At 36.8% G+C, this 21,074-nt stretch overlaps 1 long non-coding RNA gene across 1 annotated transcript in view; it reads right to left on the bottom strand.

Moving 5' to 3' along the window:
- LOC103004096 (uncharacterized) overlaps positions 1-20,825 on the bottom strand; it is a 144,471-nt gene extending 123,646 nt beyond the window's left edge. Inside the window, exon 1 of the long non-coding RNA XR_450179.2 lies at positions 20,739-20,825. This is a non-coding gene — a long non-coding RNA (uncharacterized LOC103004096). The remainder of the gene's footprint in view (positions 1-20,738) is intronic.
- Positions 20,826-21,074: the final 249 nt, after the last annotated feature.

The following is a 21,074-nucleotide window of genomic DNA, read 5'->3' as shown; positions in this document are numbered from 1 at the left end:
AAAAAATCTACAAATGATAAATGCTTGAGAGGATGTGGAGAAAAGGGAACCCTCTTGCACTGTTGGTGAGAATGTAAATTGATACAGCCACTATGGAGAACAGTATGGAGGTTTCTTAAAAAACTGAAAATAGAACTACCATGTGACCCAAAAATCCCACTACTGGGCATATACCCTGAGAAAACCATAATTCAAAAACAGTCATATACTGCAATGTTCATTGCAGCACTATTTACAATAGCCAGGACATGGAAGCAACCTAAGTGTCCATCGACAGGTGAATGGATAAAGAAGATGTGGCACATATATACAATGGAATAGTACTCAGCCATAAAAAGAAATGAAATTGAGTTATCTGTAGTGAGGTGGATGGACCTAGACTCTGTCATACAGAGTGAAGTCAGAAAGAGAAAAACAAATGCCGTATGCTAACACATATATATGGAATCCAAAAAAAAAAAAAAAAACTGGTTCTGAAGAACCTAGGGGCAGGACAGGAATAAAGATGCAGATGTAGAGAATGGACTTGAGTACACAGGGAGGGGGAAAGGTAAGCTGGGATGAAGTGAGAGAGTGGCACTGACATATATACACTTCTAAATGTAAAACAGATAGCTAGTGGGAAGCAGCTGCATAGCACAGGGAGATCAGCTCCTTGCTTTGTGACCACCTAGAGGTGTGGGATAGGAAGGGTGGGAGGGAGACACAAGAGGGAGGGGATATAAGGATATATGTATACATATAGCTGATTCACTTTGTTGTACAGCAGAAACTAACACAACACTGTAAAGCAATTATACTCCAATAAAGACGTTAATGTTGATTTAAAAAATAATAATAAAACCAAACATTATCAGAAGGAAAAAATAATAACAAGTGTTGGTGATGATGTCAAAAACTGAGAACCCTCATGCACTGTTGGTAGGAATGTAAATTGGTGCAGCCACTATGGAAGACAGTATGGAGATTCCTCAAAAAATTAAGAATAGAAATACCAGCTATCCCACTTCTGAGTATTTATCCAAATATTATGAAAACACTAATCTGAAAAGATATATGGATCCTCATGTTCATATCATTATTTATAATAGTCAATATATAGAACAACTTAAGTGCCTATTACCAGATGAATGGATAAAGAAAATGTGGTATATATATTTTGAAATACTACTTAGCCATTCAAAGAGATGAATTCTTGCAATATGTGACAACATGCATGGACCTCAAGGGTATTATGCTAAGTGAAATAAATCAGACGAAGAAAGATGATTATGGTATCAAATACCATATGATTTCATTCATGGGAAATATAAACAACTAATAAACAAAAATAAATATATGAACAAACCAAACCAAACAAAAACAAACACATAGGTAGAGAGAATAGAGTAGTGGTTACCAGACTGGTAAGGATTGGGGTGGAAGAGTGAAACGGGTAAAGGCAATCAACCATATGATGACGAATGGAAGCTCAATTTTTGGTGGTGGGCACATTTCAGGGTATATAGTAGTAAAATGTAATGTTGCACACAAGAAACTTATATAATGTTATAAATCAAAGTTACCTCAATAAAATAAATTTAAAAAACACTCTATTCAGCAAGGCTATCATTCAGATTTGAAGGCGAAATAAAGAGTTTTACAGACATAATAAAGGCCACATATGACAAACCTACAGCCAACATCATACTCAATGGTGAAAAGCTAAAAGCATTTCCTCTAAGATCAGGAACGAGACAAAGATGCTCACTCTCACAACTTTTATGCAACATAGTATTGGAAGTCCTAGCTATAGCAATCAAGCAAGAAAAATAAATAAAAAGAATCCAAATTGGAAAGGAAGAAGTAAAACTATCATGGTTTGCAGATGAAATGATACTATGCATACCTCAAGATGCCACCAAAAAACAATTAGAGTAAATGAATTCAATTAAGTTGCAGGGTAAAAAATTAATATACTGAAATTGGCTGTGTTTCTATACACTAAAAACAACTATTAGAAAGAAAAATTAAGAAAACAATACCATTTATAATTACATCAAAAAGAATAAAATATCTAGGAAGAAATCTAACTAAGCAGGTAAAAGACCTGTATTTGGGAAACTATAAGACACTGATGAAAGAAATTGAAGACCACACAAACAAATGGAAAGAGAACTATATTCATGGATTGGAAGAATTAATATTGTTAAAACGACCATACTACCCAAGGCAATCTGCAGGTTTAATACAATCCCTATCAAAATTCCAATGGCATTTTTCACAGAATTAGAACAAATAAATCTAAAATTTGTATGGACACACATAAGACCCCAGATATGAAAAACAATCTTGAGAAAAAACAACAAAGCTGGAGGTATCACACTTTGCTTTTGAACTATACTACAAAGCTACAGTAATAAAAACAGTATGGCACTAGCACAAAAACAGACAAAAAATCAGTGGAACAGAATAGAGAGCCCAGAAATAAACCCACACTTATATGGTCAATTAATCTATGACAAAGAAGGCAAGAATATACCATGGGGAAAAGACAGCTTCTTCAATAAATGGTGTTGGGAAAACCAGACAGCTACATGTTAAAGAATCAAACTGGACTACTTTCTTACACAAAATAAAAACTCACAAAAATACACAAAAATATACACAAAATATACACAAAATACACAAAAATAAACTCAAAATGGATTAAATACTTAAATGTAAGACCTGAAACCATAAAACTCCTAAAAGAAAACTTGGGCAGTACACTCTTTGATGTCAATCTTAATATTTCCTCTTCAGGCAAAGGGAACAAAAGCAAAAATAAACAGGGCTACATCAAGCTAAAAAGCTTTTGCAGTGAAGGAAGTCATTAATAAAATGAAAAGACAACCTACTAAATAGAAGACATTTGCAAATGACATATTCAATAAGGAGTTAGTACTCAGAGAGAACTCACACAACTAAATATCAAAAAAACAAACCTGATTAAAAAATGGGTAGAGGACCTGAATAGACATTTTTCCAGGCAAGATATACAGATGGCCAACAGGATGAAAAGATGCTCATCATCACTAAGTCATGGGGGAAATGCAAATTAAAACTGCAATGAGATATAACCTCACACGTCAGAATGGCTTTTAACAAAAGGACAATAAATAGCAAATGTTGGTGAGGATGTGGAGAAAAAGGAACCTTCATCCACGTAAATCAGCACAGCCACTATGGAAAACAGTATGGAGGTGCCTCAAAAAAATAAAAACAGAACTATTATATGATCCAGCAATTCCACTCCTGGTGGATGGTATTTGGTATTTATCCAAAGAAAATGAAAACACTAATTCAAAAAGATACACATAACCCTATGTTCATCACTTCATTATTTACAATAGCCAATATATGGAAGGAATCTGAATGCTCATGGATAGAGGAATGGATAAAAAAATGTGGTATATATGTACAATGGAATGCTACCCAGCCATTAAAAATAATGAAATCTTGTCATTTGTGACCACATGGATGGACCTGGAGGGCATTATGCTAAGTAAAATAAGTCATATAGGGAAAGAAAAATACTGTATGATTTCAGTTATATGTGGAATCTAAGAAACCAACAAACAAAAAAAAGAGCAATCATGACAGAACAGAAACAGTCATTGATATAAAGAACAAACAGGTGGTTGCCAGAGGGGAGGGTGATGGGAGTCGGGTGAGAAATGGATAAGGGAGATTAAGAGGTACAGTAAAAACTTCCAGGGACAAAATAAATGAGTCATGGGATGAAATGTACAGATTGGGAGTATAGTCAATACTAATGTAATATCTTTGTACAGTGACAGATGGTAACTAGCTTCATCATGGTGATTATTTTGTAATACATAGAAATGTCCAATAACTATGTTATGCACCAAGAACTTACAAAGTGTTGTTGGTCAATTATACCTCAAAAACAAACAAACAAACACACAAAAGACGATCAGATTTGTGGTTACCAGAGGCAGGGTTTGAGGGGAGGAGGATGAATGTGGTAAACTTCCAGTTATAAGATAAATATGTACTAGGGATGTAATGTACAACATATTAATATAATTAACATTGCTAGATGATACTTGTGAAAATTGTTAAAAGAGTAAATCCTAAGTGTTCTCATCACAAGGAAAATTTTTTTCTTTTATTTTGTATTTGCATGTGATGATGGATGTTCACTGAACTTATTATGGTAATTATTTCATGATGTACGTAAATCAAATCATCATGCTGTACACCTGAACTTTATACAGCGCTCTATGTCAATTACATCTCAATAAAACTGGAAGAAAAAAAATAAAGTTACAAAAGAGGTTGGATTTTCTCAAATTGTTACAGCTCAATATTATTTTTTTCAGTATATGTTTTCAAATATTTATAATCCTTCTATATACAAAAAGGTGCTCTTTATTCCTTTATTCATTTGTCAATTCATTTGCCAAGTAATTTGAAAGCCTATTATGTTGCAAGCCCTCTTCTACTCCATGGAGAGATAGCAGTAAATATCATTTATTTCAAACACTACAGTGCTAGGGTCCAACCCCTGTCCCCTACCCCAATAGTATTAATTTCTCCCTCACTTCTCATTTTGATTCCTATGTTATTTACAGTTTCTTCTCTCCAAAATTCTTTCTTTTTGCCCACATTTTTTTTTAAACATCTTTATTGGAGTATAATTGCTTTACAATGGTGTGTTAGTTTCTGCAATAGCAGAAACTAGCATTAATAGTTTAATTAGCATTAATTCCTCCCTCACTTCTCATTTTGATTCCTATGGTATTTATTGCCAGTTTCTTCTCTCCAAAATTCTTTCTTTGTTCCCACATTTTTTTTTAACATCTTTATTGGAGTATAATTGCTTTACAGCGGTGTGTTAGTTTCTGCTTTACAACAAAGTGAATCAGCTATACATATACATATATCCCCTTTCCCACAGTTTTGAGAGTTAAATACAAAATCATTTTCTTCTCCACACCCTCAAATTGGTTGTCATTGCCTATAGCAGCAATCTTAGACCTCAGAAGAGGGAGTATGAAAGTTTTCTGATCTAGGTAGAAATTTTAATGCTCCATATTATAATGTAGGGCAATATTTACCCAGATTTACTATCTAGAGAGCTAATATTTATAGATCATGCCTATTATTTTTGAAAAAAAAAAAGGTCTCCTTGGTCTCAGAGGGTCTGGTAATGCATAGCAAAGGTGCACTTGAAGCTATGTGTCTATATTTAAGGATAAAGTGAAGTTAGTGCTCCTGGTGCTACCCATAAAGTAACAGTTTTCTGTTTCCACAAGAATAAACTTTATAAATTCTAACTGTGTTTATTATAAGTTTGAGTAAGGTACAGTGAGGGTCAACTGCCCAAACATTCCAATTCTATCAATTTCACACAGAACGCCATCACACTTTAGTGGGCATCAGTGTTCTTTACAATATTCAGATCAGCCAGAAACATCAAACAAATAAAACCCAAAGCATCAGCTGTACAGCCAGTTAGCCAGACATGGGCAAAATGAAGCACTGCTGATATTTCCATGGGTTAACATGGCAAAACCCCTATATTTTTTAAAGTAAAATGTACTAAGTGCAGGTTTGTGAAGAAATGGTATATTTTCGAATTTGGGTACTTGATTTGGGGAAAGAGCACATATATCATGGAGTTATCTCCAATTAATCTCCTTTACAAATTCAACTCGAGCAGACATCAAATCGGTCATTTCTAGAAGAAATAGCAACAGGGTATAGTGTGAGAACTTAAATCTCAAGTAAAACATTTTCTGTCTATCAAGGAAATTTTCATATTTAGTTTTTCCGAGTCATGTTCAAATCAATCAGAAGATATTTCAATTTATTTAGTCCTGGACTAAATCTATAGGATCTGCCTGGAAAATATGACTTGTCCATTTTGGATTTACTAAAATTCCTTCAAAAAAACACTATATAAAATAAATAAGCCATGGGGATATAATGTACTGTATAGTGATTGTAGTTAATAATACCGAGCTGTATATTTAAGTTGCTAAGAGAGTAGATCTTTTTCTCTTTTTTTAAAATTTATTTATTTTATTTATTTTAGGCTGTGTTGGGTCTTTTTTGCTATGCGCCGGCTTTCTCTAGTTGCGGCGAGCGGCGGCTACTCTTGGTTGCGGTGCATGGACTTCTCATTGCAGTGGTTTCTCCTGTGGCAGAGTAAGGGCTCTAGGCGCACGGGCTTCAGTAGCTGTGGCACACAGGCTCAGTAGTTGTGGCACACGGGCTTAGTTGCTCCACGGCATGTGGGATCTTCCCGGACCAGGGATCGAACCCGTGTCCCCTGCATTGGCAGGTGGATTCTTAACCACTGTGCCACCAGGGAAGTCCCTAAGAGTAAATCTTAAAAAAAGTTCTCATCACAAAAAAAGAAAATTATAACTATGTGTGGTGATGGATATTAACTAAACTTTTTGTGGTGATAATTTCGCAGTATATACAAATGGGGAATCGTTACATTGGACACCTGAAACTAATATGTTAAATGTCAGTTATATTCCAATAAAAATAAAATTATTTAAAAAAGGAACATTATACAGGGTGTCTTCAAGATAATGTGTTTTCTCCTTTGCTTTTCCCTCTTCATCAGATGCTCTTGGTACCACAGTGTAGTGCAAAAATACAGCTATTGGAATTGAAAAATGGTAGCTCATTTGTAGGTTCCACCACTCTTGTTTCCTCATGTCTATTCCAAATCTCCTTGATTTTGTCACTACCTCTACCCCTCAGGGTGAGAGGTTATAATCTCTGAGTGTTATATGGCAGAGGGGACAATGGGCTTATTGATTGAGCAAACCATTATGATGACCCCAATGCTATAATTAATGAGTAATCCACTCTCACATTCCTGGGACTTGCCAGTGTTTATTTTACAGCTCAGAGAAGCCACCCAGTATGGAATGCCAAGTAAAAGGAAAATGCAAAAGCGCGCTTATAGTATCTTTGCAAAGCTGAATCCAGGCAGGGCTTTGGGTTTTGCTACCCTTGGGGGATAAAGGAAGAAGGGTCTGGTAAGTATGTGTTTTGTAGATGTGCTTGATAATGTTTAGAGACATGGTAACAAGAGGGTGGTGTTTAGTTTCCTCATAATTAAATATCTCTACTTAGATCCATGCTATCCTCCTGTTGCTGGACTTTTTTTTTTTTTAATTTCCTCAGAACACAACATGAAAATCAGTTACCTCCTACATTTTTCTTTCCCAAATTGTAAACAGGCAGAAATCTCACAGTGGAGGTCCCACAGTAACCAGGTACTATAATCGCTTTTTTCTGATTTTGCTCTTTCCTGCAATGTGAGTATGATTAACATGGGCTGAGATTTATGAACAGTCACCATCCCTGATGTTCTATTCCCTGTCAACTAAACTTTCATCTTTTCCTGCATCTTTCCTCCCATTTCGCCCTCATTCATTTTTCCAGTTGTCCTTTGCATAAACTTTATTTATCAAGACACAGATCTTTTATGTTTGCCTGTTTTTAGAAAAAAAAAAAAAAAGTGATTCAGGCATCTTTTTCCCTTTCCAGAATATCATAGTTAAATTCGAGGCAAAAATATCCATTCATTTGAATCATGCAGGAGTTAAATTATGTCTGCCCTCCTTGATTCTCCATGGCTCTGCCTTATTTGATTTCCTTAAATCTGACTTTGGGGGCTGTTTCTATTTACATCAGAATTGATTATAATCTTTACAAGTATCTATCGTTTATTACTTTACACATAAATGATAAAAAGAAGTTGGAATTTGATTGTTCATGGCTGGATTATCCTGGTCTCTTGTGGTCCCTTCATTTCCCCATTTTCCCCATACTTGTCAGAAATAGAGGAAGACATAAGGGACAGAACTCAAATTCCTCAATTTTAAGTGCTCTCACCTGAGTTATTAAAAGACTATGTTTTCAATATAATTGTAAATTATTACTTACTAATATTACATAACTATTTTTATGACATCTCTCTTCAGTATTTCCTACTCTGATATTATAAAAAAACTATCACTGATTGTAAATTTACCAGTCGCAAGCACTGTGCTAAGCACTATAAAATTATCTCATTTAATGCATACAAATCACCCCACATGGTAAGTCACGGTTAGCCCCATTTTACAGATGAGACAAATGAGTCAAAGAAAGCAGAAGTAATGTGCCCCAAGTCCACAGAGCTTATGGGGAAGAACTCAGATTCAAATCTAGTTTGAACAACTCTAAATCTGTGTACTTTATATGCCATAGACTTTAGAAATATGTTTGCATTTTTAAATTAACTATAATTGTATTCAAATTTTCAATTACTTCCATGACTCTATTTAGAATTTACAAGTACTATTGGTCCTCAGTGGCTTGGGAGAAAGTATAAATCTAAGATAAGAGTGTAGTGTAAGTGTCTGACAATAAGTTTTTTCTTTTGATTGTAACGTGTCTGACAACCATGAGGCATCCATTTCCAAGACCTCCAGCTTGAATAAACATATTGCCAGCATATGATATAGCTACTAATAAATGAGATGATAAACCAGCTCTCTCAGCCCATGAAGTTCCCCTTTTAGAAAGCCCTGAGTAACCCAGATAACTGACTGCTTGAGAGACCCCATTTTTCCCCTCCTGTGCCCTAATTTCTGCTCTTATATTTTAAATTTGTCAATAAAGAGTGAACCGGTGAAACCCTAGGCCCCTCACCCATGACCCCAATCAAGTCAGAACCCCAGGTCTGTGTTCCCTCTTTTTCTCCACCCAAGACTTCGCCGTGTGGCCCCTGATATGTCGGGTACATCCTCTAGGACTTGTGAGTAACAGATATTTTTTTCAAAATTCCCTGATGGTTGTTGCTGAGGTGCATCTTGCATTCATTATAAGAACGACAAGGGCTGATCCAGCCACAACATTGGCTCCAAAAGAGGAAATGTCTGTGGGGACTTGCCATAGGTAGTAGGGACCCATGTGAGTGCCACAGGTATTCTCAGCCGATAGATTGAGACCAACACAAAACAAAGGGGTAGCAACCTCTTGTATTTCAGCTCCCTTAGTCATGGATTGCCTTCTAAATAATAACAAAAAGAAAAAAATTTCTATTTCCTAAATCAACAGCCATAGGCTCAGAATGAAATAGGGTTAAGACTGTCCTTCGACAGTTCAACTGTTCTTGGGCATCCTTGAGCCAGTTATTTAGATACAGAGTTTCTTGACATGGTCTCTATCCTAGATTCCAAAGAGATAGTGCGGGAAAATCACTCGGCACAGTGTCTGGAACATAGCAAGGACTCAGCAAAGGGCAGCCATTATTTTTTCTCCCATCTTTATCACAATATACACAAACTTTTCATAATTCAAGAGAAAAAATTAAGCACTATGTAACACACTCAAAACTCTTACAAAATAAAATCAAATGTACTGTTTTGACAGTGCTATCTTTCTCGCTCCACTCTGAGTTAAATGGATGACATTTCCAACAGGAAAAGAAAAGTATTTCTTTTACTTTCAAATTTTACAATTTTTCAGTTTTAAAAATTTCAGAGTCACTATTACATTTACTAACAATTCTCACCACAATATATATATTTTTTCTGTTCTCAGACTATGCTGGTGGTATTGAGGCAGCTGCATATGTTATACGGATATCTTATGAGGCAAGACCCTCCCCGCCTTAGCGCAGCACGCTCCAATGCTCCAAGGTCTCCTGGGTGGATCAAGAATATTATCATCATGAGCTCTGGGAAAGACAGAAGAAGGATCCTTTGGAAGAGGGAAGAAGAGAGACTGATATTTGTGATGAGGGAACAAGAAATAAAGAGGGCTTCATTTTTCAGAACTTAGAGTTGAACAGTAAAATTCAGTTGCCATAAAATGTTTCCTGAATAACTTTAGATAGTCAAGGGTTTGTTTGTACTGGTCTTCCCATGATTTCCCCTCTCTCCCACTGCTGTACAAATACAAGTGGTCCAAGTGTCCAGAACCCATGTGCAGGTCATTCCTCAAGTGCTCCAGGACTCCTTACAGTTTAGTAATTCTATCTACCACCTCCCCCCAACATGCACACACAAAGAATGCGAATGCATCCATGATAATCCCCCTGGATTAGGCCAGGATTAAGAGGATGTTATGGACAATCTCTACTCCTCAATGTCATTGGTGATCCCCATGCTGTGACTTTAGCAGTGCTGTGGATATAATTTTGTCAGGGATATTGGCAGCACTATTATGCATAAATGGAAAACTCTCATGTATGGATATCTGCAAAGATGGCAAAGCCATCCTCCAAGCAAGAAATTTTAAGAGATACAAGGTGTTGTATCTTTTTTCTTCTGAGCAACTACACTGCAAAGTCAAAACAAGGACCTAGAGTGGGGATGGTGAAGAGCAGGTAATATGAAGAGAAACTGCACACCAACATGATTTGGCTTAAAGACCTTTCACTTATTATTTACTTTCTTTAACAAGGCAAGCAGCAACTGTGAGCAAGCAGGAGGGGAAGGGGTGGATGCTGTGTGCTCCCTGTGTAGAGATTGAAGGGTCTCTTTTATTGCCTTGGCTGCTGATTACTCTCAGCTGGCATGTCTATTTCTTCTAGCAGATGCCTTTGCCCTATCGGTCCCCTTATGGTCAGCATGTGACCCACAGAAAGCAGCTCAGCTCACTCAAGAAACACGCAGCGAGTCAATTTCCACGCCCGTCAAGTCTGGCGGGCCAAATGGGCCTCCATGCTAATGAGGGCCTGGGTGATCTGGGTTTGCCCTGCATTCTACTGTCTTGAAGTTGCATCTGGCATATTCTGACTGGTGAAAAAGACTCTCTCCATGAACAAACTTTACTTTAGATAGGCTCTTCTGATGCTCTTTTTTGTCTAAGCCTCATACTTTGGCCTCAGTCTTTGCTGGGCCAGCAAAAGCCAGTTGTAGCAAGATTTCTACTAAGTCTGTTAAGTGAGAATCCACCAACCCTTGGTATCTGATCAACCTTGATATCTGACCAAATTCTTTATCCCCCTCTCTCAATATCTGATCACCCTGGCCTGCCTTCAGCAAGAATCCTGGTAAGTTGGTTTAGCAAGAATCCCCCTAACTTTGATGTCTCCACTTAATAATTTTCCATCCCCCCCCACACACATATACAACTTGACTATAAATTCCCAAGAGAAAATAATATACAAATAATTTCTTAAAACAGTTTTTAATAGCAGGCATGATTAAAAAATAACAACTCTTAGCAAACTAGAAATAGACTGGAAATTCCTTAATCTGATAGAGCGCATCTATAAAATACCTAAAAGTGAACATCATACTGTATTCCTAACAGCTTTTCCCCTTAAATAAAAAAGAGCACTATCCTTCTGCCAGCACCACATTTACCCAGCATTGAACCAAAGGCCCTAGTCACTGCAAGGGAGCAGAATAATGAATTAATTAACATTGGAAAGTTAGGAATATAAGTCATTATTCTCAGGTAAAAATGTATTTAGAAAATCATATGTATACTCAGAATATTATGAATATATATAAAAGGAATATATATACAAAAACATTAGAAATTATTAAGTGATTTTAGTAATGGCACATTACTAAATGTAATGGATACAAAAGCCATTTAATTTCTATATATCAGTCTTCCAGTTATCTACTGCTGCCCCAAAACTTAGTGGCTTATACAGCAACAACCATGTTCTTAAATTTCAAGGTTGTGTGGATCAGGAACTCAGGGAGAGCTTGGGTAAGAAATTCTTCTGTGCTGTGCAGCATGAGCAGAGTTTTCTGTGATAGATGGGCTAATCTGGAACATTCAAGACTGATTTATTCACATGCCTGCTGTCTTGATGGAAATGGCTAGAATCCTAGGCTCAGCTAAGGCAGTGGACCATAACGCCTACACAGGGCCCTTCCAGTGTCACAGACTCAAGGGTAGTCAGATATTTACATGTCAACTCAGAGCTCACAGACACAGCAAAACAAGAGATGGGAGGAAATTAGCTGGGCTGGGTAAAGAGTCATTTCTATTAGCAAAAGCCATAACAAAGCCCATCAAGACTCAAGAAGACGTATCAAGGACCCCATCTTTTCATGAGGTAACTGCCACAGCCAGTGACAAGAGTTAAACTAAGCTCTGTGCTAAGTATCATGCACCTCCTTCAATTCACTCATACAATCCATTTTTTAGGTGAGAAAATCAAGGCACAGAGATTAAATAAATTGGATAAGTCTCAAAAAACTGACTCTTCATTAAAAAAACAAAAAACAGAGAATTTGGGGTATCTCTTTAGAAGAGAAATACAAGTTTTCACAAATCCACAAATAAAGAATAAGTCAATTTGCATGTATCGACAACAGTATTAATCTGTTATGCAGTGTATTAAGAGAAAAAAAAACCTCTAGTGACAAAATGACAACTTGTAAACAGCCACGTACAGCAAAAGATCCAGTTTATTTAAAGTACCAGTGAAGCAATGGTATGGAGATGAAGGTGGGAAAAATAATCATGCTATAAAATGTCATTAAAATGCACCATATTTGTAATAGGGAATTGTGTGTGTGTGTGTGTGTGTGTGTGTGTGTGTGTGTGTGTTGTTTGCTAGATACAAAGATACAGAACAGGAGAACAAAGAAAACATGCAGCTCTCAACTGGAGAAAACTAATAAATATATGTGACTGTAACCAGCTTTCCAAAGACAGGTACACTGTGCTGCACATGATTTATATGTTTAGTTCCTGGCTTGAAAATGAAAATCAGCATTGGCTCCAGAAAAGCTGCTGAATTTTTCTGACGTCCAGCACTACAAGAAACTGTTCAACGGCAACTTTATTCTCAAGAAGCTAACTGACTGGCTTGTAGCTTTATGCAAATTTCTACCTGGTAATTTCAGTCTGGGGAGGGGAGGCAGGAGCAGAGAAGAAAGGTTTCACTTACTGAGATGTATAATTCATGGTTAATAAATTATATCAAGCACTAATAAGTAAAGAAACAGTAGTAGCTTAAGGAGAACATAGGAAAGAGGCATTAATTTTCCTCATTAAATGTACTTAATTAACACAGCTCTCCTCTGGGGGCCAGGAAATAATGAGACCACGACAGCCCCTGACTATGAATGCTGCTAAATCTCTTTAAAAAAAAAAAAAAAAAAAAAACCTACAATTACAAAAAATCCCTCCTATTACATTTGAAGAACGATTTAGAAATAATAAGAAAAGTAATTTATGTCTGTAAAAGTAAACAGTACATTTCTGTAACTCTTGTAATTTTATAGCCACAAATACATATCCACACATACACTCACTACTGAAGGATGTATGTATACATCCTTTTCAAAATAGGCTGAATTTTTTTAAGCACACAATGAATTGATGAAGAGTGTATCTGTAGTTGGTGCACACAGTTAAATGGGAATTTATAAACACCCACAACCCTTCCTGAGACGAAGCACATTTTGCAGGATAGATAATAAAACAATCATTTGAGGACATATCTCATTCAGCACCTTCAAGCATTATGAGGTAGGTGTCTTCATCTCCATTTTTTATATGAGACGACTATGGCTCAGAATGTTATGAAACTGTCAAAGGTTCTGCTCTAGTGAGTATCTGAAATCCCACCATTGTTTTGCTCAAACCCCAAACCGATTATCTTTTCACTTTCCACCTAGGCTTTTGTAGGAGGCAAAAGACAATTTCTGGATTCTACATGCATAAATTAAGATGTATCCTGAAACTTGACCACTGAGCTTTGATCAGTTTTCCAAGGTCAGTCACTGGGGCTGAGGAGTTGGGGCACGGCAGGAAAGCGAGCTGTCCACTTAAATGCCTTCCTCAGACAAAATGATTCAGGCCCCAGTAGCTAAGGAAAAGATATGTCAGTCACCACATTAAATGATTAATTTAAAAGGTATTTAAAGTGAGCACTTTCTACTACATTCCACCATGCCAGGGGCAATGACATACCGAAAGAAATACACCACACACATGAGCCACAGAAGCCTACAATCTAATGTGAAGGCATTAAGCGAAATGTTAAATGAAGGATAATTTGTGGTATAGATCTTCCAATGAGATTTGTTTCATGAGTTAATTTAGGAATTAGATTTTCCCTAAAAATTAGTGAGGTACACAATTATTTCTGACTCCCTGCTACGTCTGTGTCATCTGAGTATACCTGAGCAATGACCTTAATTGTGAAGTGCTTCTCATCTTTTCTTGTTTTCTACTTTGTTGGATCTTTCTCCCTTTAATAATAATCAGTACATACCATGCATTAGTTTTGCAATCCATAGACTAAATCTGTGAGATTTCATTCAGTCCTGGAGCTTTAAGTACCATCAGTACGCTGACAAATGCCCAGTTTATACCTTGAGCATTGAGGCTTCGTGATCTCCGCACTCATTTATTCAACACATCTTCACTTGTATGTTGAAAACCCACTTCAGCAAGTAAAATGTGACTCTTGATCCTTCATCCTTAATAACTGGCACATACCATACATTTGATATATTAGATTTTTAATCCTTAGAACCAAACTAGGAGATAGTTTCCATTAGGCTTCTCATTTCAAACACGAGGAAACTGAGGCACTCAGGTTACAATATATGCCTCTAGCTAGTAAGTGGTGGAGATGGGATGCAAACTGCAAACCCAGTCTGTCTTCAGAGTCCATCCTATCAACCATGACCCTCTACTGCCACATCTCTTCGGACCAACCTCCAACATAAATCTCAAACTGGATCACTTCTTTGCATCTTCACTGCCACCATCCTATGGCATACACATGCATCTCTGCTCAGAGGTTCAATAGATATCTCAAACTATACATATCCATTTTTTATTTTTGCTCTCCATTCAGTGAGATAAAACTCACCATGTCAAGCACTGTTCTAAATAATTTTAATGCAGCATCTCCTTCAATCCTTAGAGCAAGTGATGAGACAGGTATTATAATTCCCATTTTATACATGAGGAAACTAAGGAACAGAATTTAAGAAACTTGCCCGTGGTCAGTATGTGATGAAGATGGAAGCAAGCAAGCCCTTTCTGTCTCCAGCGCCCATGCTCTCACATCCACTGCACTATACAATCCCTCCTCTCCGGGTCTTCCCTGCCGCAGGAATGCACTTCTATCCACATGCCAGGCCAAATCCCTGGGATTTATCCTTGATTTCCCCCCTTTTGCTACTTCAGTTCTTCCCAACATACAATTATTAAGCAGATTCCCCTCAGTACTACTTCCACCGTATATCTCAAACCTGATTACTTCTCCCCATCTTCACTGCTATTATTCTCTTACAGTCCAGTGGGTACAATACACTCTGTGTCCCCTCTTCTTATTTGTAGAAAGAGCTTTAGTCTCCTAGGCCCTCCCAGAGTTCCAAAGAGCAGACCCAAACAGCTAATTATGAGAGAAGTGGAAAATGCAGAAACAAAGGAAAGCAGTCAAGCAAGGAATAATAGCTTGAACAACAGAGTCACAGGACTCCTAGCTCCTCCTGAAAGGGGTATAGGTAACAATCTAATGCATATCTTTGAGTTGCTCTGCAGACACTAAGACTCCCACTGGTAGAGGATGTTGACTACCCAATGACCACAAGCACACAGAGCCCAGACTGGTTGGAATCAGAAGACTGATGATCAAGATTCCCCAAACATCACCCTGTTACCTCATGACTAACCAATCAGAAGAATGTCCATGAGCTAATCAGGGACCCTACAACCCTCACCCATAATGTTGCCTTTAAAAACCCTTGCCTGAAAGCCATCAGGGAGATCAGGTCTTTTGAGCATTAGCTGTTCATTCTCCTTGCTCGGTGTCCTGCAATAAATGCTGTACTTTCCTTCACCACAACCAGTGTCAGTAGATTGGCTTGCTGTGTGTCGGGTAAGTGAACCTGAGTTCAGTTCGGTAAGAGTTTCTCATTCGAAATCTCAAGCCCTTTCAAACCTATCCGGTTATGAATCTGACAAGGGTAAATAAATAATTTTTTAAAAAGGAAAGGTTAAAAAATGTTTTTCAGTATGCAAGTGTGAAAGACAAGAAGAAAATAGTTGTGTTCTACACGGGTACAAGGAGAATGATGTCATATTTGGTTAAGGGTGAGGTCCTGGTAAGATCATGTTATACCAGAAGCTTTTGGAATTTCTTTAACAGATGACAGAGAGTAATTACATAAATATCTTCAAATATTTTAAATGCCATATTACAGATAGATAATAAGTTATTCAGGGAAACCAGAGTGTCTTAGAATTATGTCCATCACATAATGAAGAGGCTGAAGTCAGGGAGGCCAACCACACCTTGTCGCAAAACGCCCTTTGTTTAGGCAAAGCTTAACATGTAGACAGATGATGGGGATTCTAACTCTCAGAGAGGATGTTCTGTGCACTCAATTTTACCACACAATTACTAAGTTCAAATGAATGCGTGTTGGGTCTCCCTTAGTAACATTTTAGAGAATTTCACACAGTGCAAACTGGTAGAGACTTTAGAAATGATTAAATAGAATTTTCACATCTAATAAACAAAGGAATTGAAAACAAGATAAATAATGACCTATAGTTTATAAAATGCTTTCCCAACCATGGGCTCATTACATTCTTATAGTAGCTAGGTGAAGTACAGTAGTTCCTCAGTACCCATGGCAGATTGGTTCTAGGACGCCCTGAGGATACTAAAATCCATACATGCTCAAGTCTCATATATAAAATGGTGTAGTATTTGCATATAACCTATGCACAACCCCCCCCATACACTTTACATCTCTAGATTACTTATACCTAATACAATGTATGTGCTCTGTAAATAGTTGTAAATATTGGGTTGGCCAAAAGATTCATTTTTTTTTTCCGTAAGATTGCTCTAGTAGCACTTAGTTGTCTTTTACTTCATTCGAAACAATTTTGTTAGACTGTATTGTGACAGCTTTTTAAAAAAAACATCGAAATTGGTGAATTTTTGAGTAGCCATTTTAATATTGAAGATGGGGAAAAAAAAGCAATTTTTGGCATATTATGCTTTAGTATTTCAAGAAAGGTAAAAACGCAACTGAAACGCAAAAAAAGGATTTGTTCAGTGTATGGAGAAGGTGCTGTGACTGATCGAATGCGCCAAAAGTGGTTTGCAAAGTTTTGTCCTGGAGATTTCTCACTGGATGATGCTCCAAGGTTGAGTAGACCAGTTGAAGTTGATAGCGATCAAATTGAGACATTAACTGAGAACAATCAACGTTATACCACAAGGGAAATAGCCTACATACTCAAAATATCCAAATCAAGCGCTGAAAATCATTTGCACTAGCTTGGTTAAGTTCATCGCTTTGATGTTTGGGTTCCCCATAAGTTAAGTGAAAAAAACCTTCCTGACCGTATTTCCGCATATGATTCTTTTCTTAAACGTAATGAAAATGTTCCGTTTTTAAAACAAATTGTGACGGGCGATGAAAAGTGGATATTGTACAATAATGTGGAACAGAAGAGATCATGGGGCAAGTGAAATGAACAACCACCAACCACACTAAAGGCCGGTCTTCATCCAAAGAAGGTGATGCTGTGTATATGGTGGGATTGGAATGGAGTCCTCTATTATGAGCTCCTTCTGGAAAACTAAACAATTAATTCCAACAAGGACTGCTCCCAGTTAGACCACTGAAAGCAGCACTCAACGAAAAGCGTCTGAAATTAGTCAACAGAAAACGCATAACCTTCCAAGTGGAAAGTGTTAATGCAAGACCGCATGTTTCTTTGATGACCAGGCAAAAACTGTTACAGCTTGCCTGGGAAGTCCTGATTCATCCGCCATATCCACCAGACATGGCATCTTTGGATTTCCATTTATTTTGGTCTTTACAAAATCCTCTTAATGGAAAAAATTTCAATTATCTGGAAGACTGTAAAAGGCACCTGGACCAGTTCTTTGCTCAAAAAGATAAATTCTGGGAAGATGGAATTACGAAGTTGCCTGAAAAATGGCAGAAGGTAGTGGAACAAAAGGGTAAATACTTTGTTCAATAAAGTTCTTGGTGAAAATGAAAAATGTGTTTTTTATTTTTACTTAAAAACAGAAGGCACTTTTTGGCCAACCCAATACAATGTAAATGCTACATAAATAGTTACTTTGTTTTGCTTTTTGGAACATTCTCAATTTTTTTCAAATATTTTCCATATGCTACAGATGTGGAACCATGGATACAAAGGGCAGATTGGAGGAGGTAAGGCTATTTACATTCCCATTTTAACAAAGGTATCAGTCCAGCGTTATGAGTGTCTGAAAAGTCCCATGACCATTAAACTGCCATCAAGGGGCTCCTGCCACACAGGAACAAAAATGGAAAAGGAACATAAGATGCTGAGACTTAATATTTCTAAAAGAGGTTGAATAAGTCTTTCTCTATAACATCAGTGAGATTTCCTTACATCCAGTTTATAAGCAGCTTTATGTAGTTCTCTGAAGGCATAGACATTAGAGCTTCATTTACTAACAAAATCATAACATTCTATTTACGGTATAAAACAAAAAAGAAACATTATTATTGACAGCAGAGATCTGAATTCATAAGAAAATTCATTATTTCCTTTACTTACAAGAATGAAGAAAAATACTAGAAAAAGTAAGCAACTACTATTATTTCCAATTAACACATTATCTTCTTCATGAAGTAATAGACTAACAAATCAATAAGAAAAAGAAAAACCCCAATAGAAAAATGGACAATTAGCAGTTCCAAAAATAAAAATGGCAATAAATATATTTTTGTTTTTTGAGAAACAAATGGAATACAGAAAACATTTATAAATAAGGAAGATGAGTCTAAGCAGAAAGGGAAGAATAACTGCTATCAGAATTAAAACACCTAGGAGGGAAAGAAGGGAGCGAAAAGAGAAAACATAGAGAAGGAGTAGAATTCCACTGGTGTCTTTGAATTGGGGTAATTGATGTAAAAATTAGAAGATGATAACACCAGTTTAAAAAAAGGGGGGTGGGGGGAGCTAAACTGAGATGGATAGACATACTGAAGGTCAGGAAAGTTTGAAAACAGTTCATTATGTGCCTCACTTAAACCAATAGATTTTTTTTTCCTGTTATGTTGTACATATAATGAGTTTTCTGAGTACAAGTATTTTTAAATTCAGGCATGAAAGAATATCATCCTTCCTGTTTTCATTAGGAGAGTAACCTTTTGTTAATAAAAACAGGTTTCCTCATCCTAATGTATTGTGTAAGAAGTGCACATTTACACAGTAAATGTATATTTACACATTATTGACAAAAATGTCTCTTAAGGACACTTTTGGAGTGAGATGAATGTGAGGGGTCAAACATTACCCAAGGCACAATGAACTTGGTATTAGACCATAAGGATGTCATATATTCCTTAGGAAAAGAAGATTTATCTTAGATTCACTGTCTTGTAAAATTCCACTTCTCTGTGTTTGTGTGTGTTTGAAGAAGGCACAGTAATTATTTAAAAATAGTTAATCTTCCTTGATATCCAGAAATATCTTGTTCTGCTATCATTTAAAATAATTCTCAAGTCTTAGTGCCTTTTGGAAAATGCAAGCATGTTTCTAACAAGTTAGTTGGAAACATGGGTGCTCCTTTACGTGGAATATTATCAGAAGCTTAGGTTTTATTTACCAATGAATTTCTATGTCAGCAAGTATATATTTATTACCTACCATATCCCAGCAGATTTCCATGGGTTATGAGAAATTTAAAACAATAAGAGAGGGTTATAGCTCCAGGTCTTTTATTATGATACTTTGCTCCTACACCCTTTCATGTAAATTGATGATGTTAGATTAAATGATTGCTAAGAATCTTCTGGCTCTGAAATCTGATGATATTCACCTAAAACACTGTTAGTGAAGAATACTGCGGTGGATTAAAGACAGTCACAGATGCTTTGCTATTTTCCCCATCAAGGGATACTGCTGATTTCTCATCCCTAGAGTCAGGGATGCCCTGTAACTGCGTAGACTATTGGAGGTGGGGAAAGTGATGCTGTACAGGTCCAGGTCTAAGGCTTGAGAATGCCTGACGGTTTCCACTTTCATGCTCCTTGATGACCCTGAGTTTCCATATAAGAAATGTGGCTACTCTGTTAGGGATAACACAAGGAGACACCAGATGGAGAGAAGAGGCCCTGGGGCTACTTGGAGAAAGAGGGACACACTGTCATCATAACCTACCAGTTGACCTCAGACGCCTCCAGCCCCAGCTGCCATCTGATTATAACCACGTGAGACCCCAAGTGAGGGCAGCAGCAAACTGCCCAGCTGAGCCCAGTCAAGCCACGGAACCATGAGAGATATTAAAAGCTACTAAGCTTTTCATTTAAGCTTTTCATTTAATTTTGAGTTACCAAGTTCCAGGATTGTTTGATATACAGCGATAACTGAAACAGATATATCTCAGTATTACAATAGGTATAATTACATTACTTATCCCACAAACGATATATTTCAGAACATACATAATAAAGTACCTATATAAACACATGCAGGCAGTTCTGCTATAATCTAACATATGCAGCGCTAAAAAAAAATCACCAAACTGAAAAATCTTGCAATATAAACTACAAGGCCTATGGGAAACATGGCGTTAGGCAGACATCACTCAGAAACTCTGTCGGTGACACATAAAAAATAAAGCTAGGAACCGAATTAATATGACAGCACAGTTTTAAACACGTTAAACAATTGACAAATACATAAAGATTACAATAAAAATGGCACTTTACCTTGAGAAAGTCCTGAAGTTTGTGGAGTGGGTGTCAGAAGAGTCGCAGCTGTAAGTTATTGTGAATTGGCCCTCATCACCAAAGGACAGCTAAAGCACACCCTGACTGCAAGAAAGTTAAACATTCCCCTAATTAAAAAAAAATCCAAAGTTACAATTTCCCCAAACCCAACTCAACCATTGTATATGTCAATTCCAGCTCATAATAAATTTCATCTGTATGATATATGGTCCAGTAAAAAGATTAAAATACTTTCCCACCTATCATTAAAAATAACTTTTCAATTTTATCAAAATTACTCAGATATTTGCCATAATTTTCAGAAATACTATTTCC

Source organism: Balaenoptera acutorostrata, chromosome 5, assembly GCF_949987535.1.
Source record: "Balaenoptera acutorostrata chromosome 5, mBalAcu1.1, whole genome shotgun sequence".
NCBI lineage: Eukaryota > Metazoa > Chordata > Mammalia > Artiodactyla > Balaenopteridae > Balaenoptera > Balaenoptera acutorostrata.
This window is presented reverse-complemented; position numbering and strand designations above follow the sequence as displayed.